This window comes from Benincasa hispida, chromosome 2, assembly GCF_009727055.1.
Source record: "Benincasa hispida cultivar B227 chromosome 2, ASM972705v1, whole genome shotgun sequence".
In the NCBI taxonomy this organism is placed as follows: domain Eukaryota; kingdom Viridiplantae; phylum Streptophyta; class Magnoliopsida; order Cucurbitales; family Cucurbitaceae; genus Benincasa; species Benincasa hispida.
This window is the reverse complement of record NC_052350.1, coordinates 32,068,547-32,071,541: the sequence shown is the minus strand read 5'-3', so window position 1 is coordinate 32,071,541 and position 2,995 is coordinate 32,068,547. Positions and strand designations below refer to the sequence as shown.

At 27.6% G+C, this 2,995-nt stretch overlaps 1 long non-coding RNA gene across 1 annotated transcript; it reads left to right on the top strand.

Moving 5' to 3' along the window:
* Positions 1-1,097: 1,097 nt before the first annotated feature.
* Positions 1,098-2,316, top strand: LOC120070834. Its single transcript, XR_005480032.1, has 2 exons — positions 1,098-1,231; positions 1,745-2,316. It is a non-coding gene; the product is annotated as an uncharacterized LOC120070834 (long non-coding RNA).
* The last annotated feature ends 679 nt before the right edge of the window (positions 2,317-2,995 follow it).

The following is a 2,995-nucleotide window of genomic DNA, read 5'->3' as shown; positions in this document are numbered from 1 at the left end:
ATGTTATCCAAGTAAATAGAGATAAATGATATTTATATTTATTAGATATTTTAATGAATAAATTTTATATAACTGAATAAATAAATATATTTTAATTATTCAAGTTAACTAATCTATGTTAATATAGTATCTGTCTCTTATACACATCTAGATGTGTATAAGAGACAGACTTTTGAATGTTATCCAAGTAAATAGAGATAAATGATATTTATATTTATTAGATGATGTTAATGAATAAATTTTATATAGCTGAATAAATAATTAACTAATTATTTGTAACAAATGAATAGTATTAATTGGATAATCTATTATCACCGGCGAAAGATAATCTTTCCACTACATTAATTCAAAACATTCAAGTTAACTATTCCTGTCTCTTATACACATCTAGATGTGTATAAGAGACAGAGTAAATATAGCACAATAAAAAAAATTGCAAACATAACAAAATTTACTATGTCACTAATAGAAGTCTACCAACAATAAAGTTTATTCCTAATATATTTTGCTATAATTATTATTCTTTAAAATTGTTGTTATGCTGATAGGCAATTTGAAAATAATAGATTCAATGAATACAAAGTTGTATTCGATGTTTTGAGATATGTGTTTGGAATCATATTCATAAATTGATTTCTAATTTAAACAATTATTCAGAATGTGAAAATTTCAAATTCAAAATATGAAAACCATGAAAATACAAAAATATTGTTTTCAGAAATTGGATTATCTGGATAAGAAAATACTGAAACAGTTTTAAATTACATAATCTAGATTATTTACTAAATGTATATTTGCGGAACAAGTAAATCTAAAAGTATAAAACAGAATTTAGATTACCTACCGAAAAGAGCCTTATTTATCATCTCTCTTAAAGTAATAACCCTTGTAAGTGCCTTAAAACTTAAAATAATTTAAAAGTAAATTAAATAGATATATCAAAAATAAAAATGAGATGATAAAAGAACAAGATACATTAAAGATAAGAGAGAAAGGATAAGGGATACAAAAAATTCTTACTTTTTGAAAAGTCTAAAATACTCTTATGTGTGAGTATAAAAGAATAGTGGAATTATTTATTCCCACATCTCTCCTCCAAAGTCCAATTCTTTTAGTGGCAAACAAAAGAGAAAACAATGAGCACACAATTTGCGGCATTTCCGAGAGCTCTCACAATAGCATGGAGTGAAAACAACGAATACTGGAAATGGAACAAGGAGGAACGTTGCAGGTATAATCTTAAACCCAAATTTTATTTGTTCATTACCAAAAGCTTTCATTATTGTCCACTCTTTTGTTCTGTTCATAACAATATAAACTAATTATTAATTTCATTATGCATCAATGAGTGATAGACCGTGCTAGACTTCAATCACCCAATGGTAGAAGTCTATCGTGGTCTATCATTGATAGACGGTATCATTTTGCTATGTTTATAAATAAATTGGTTCATTTCCCTTTATTTGAAAACATTCTTATATCTTATGCTATATTATATTATTATGAGATATAAAAACATGTGATGAAGATCAATTTTGAATAAGCTTAATACATATGATTCACTTCTAAATAAATTAAAATAAAATAGGATTTGTTTTTTTTTTTTAAAGAAATTAGTTTTATCCCTAAAATAAGAGGAAGAATAATATAATTTAGTAAGAACGTGTTTGGTCGACTTTGGAGAAAGAAAGAGTTGCCTTTACTCAATGTAATCTCTCTCATTATGGTGTTTAAAAACTTGTAGTTATACAATCGAAGATGCAGAACTTCTTGAGGTATCTTGGTTTGATTGTTTCATTGACGTGAGTGCTTCTAGCTTAAAACAAAATACTTGATACACAGTAAATATGGAGGTGATGTTGAAAGATAATGCCAATGGATGGGACCTTCCTGTGACCAAGAAAATCGTGATGCTAGATGGGAGCGAGGAAGAGTCTAAAGAAATACTACAGAATAAGCCAAGAAATGAGTGGTTCAATATCTTGATAGGAAAAGTCTTACTACGGAGCAGTGGGTTGGTTCAATTTCAGCTGTCTCAACTTGGAAAACATTGGAAGTCAGGGATGATCATAAGAGCCCTGTAGTGAACGCATAAAAATGAGCCTGAGAATAATATGTTAAGAGATCAATATAAAGTAATAGAATGAAATGATAAATAATAGGTCCTTTTATTTCCAAGTAAGAAGGGTAAGTTTAGACACTTTATGTTTTAGTTATATGTTAAATGTTGAATACATGTGAAATGATAAATAATACAACCTTTTGCGTACTAGCAATAAGGTTAGTTTAAACACTTTAGTATGATTTTCAATCAAATATGTATTAATACCAAGATCTAAGTGAATCATGTTATTATTAATCATTTGAATTTACATAAGTTCTTTCCATCTAACTAGAATATAAGGAATAAACTAAAATCGTAGTACTCTTGATTGTACCATAGCACTTTCCTATTGTCATATTTAAGTCTGTAATAATGCCAACATTCATATAAAAAATTTGAAACACAATACAGACGCTTTTATTAATATTCGATTCAATATATGTTTATGGAGAATTTTGGTGACTATTTTTCCAACCACCCATTGAGATCCATATCTTTCATACTTTACTGTTATTCAAGACGAAAGCAAAAATTTCAATGATAATTCAAAATATCGAGTAAATTCATAGACTTAGATAGTAAGATATTCTTAAATCAACCTCTTAAAGTTATCGAGTACAATTATAACATGCATGTATCTCAAAAAATACTCAAACTTTTGTACATTGATTGGCGGAATTTGTCGCCTAATTTCAGATTAAATAGTTTAACAGTTTCTACCTAATATGTAGTTGTGATAGCACAGGTCGAATTCAAGGAACCATGATTTCTTTATTAAATTGTCTACAACTCGAGGTAACTAAGGGGAGGGTGGAAATTCATTTGTTTGATTGTAGAAAAATAAATTGCAAGAAAAACAAAGAAAGAGTGAATTCGAATGATTAAATGGTC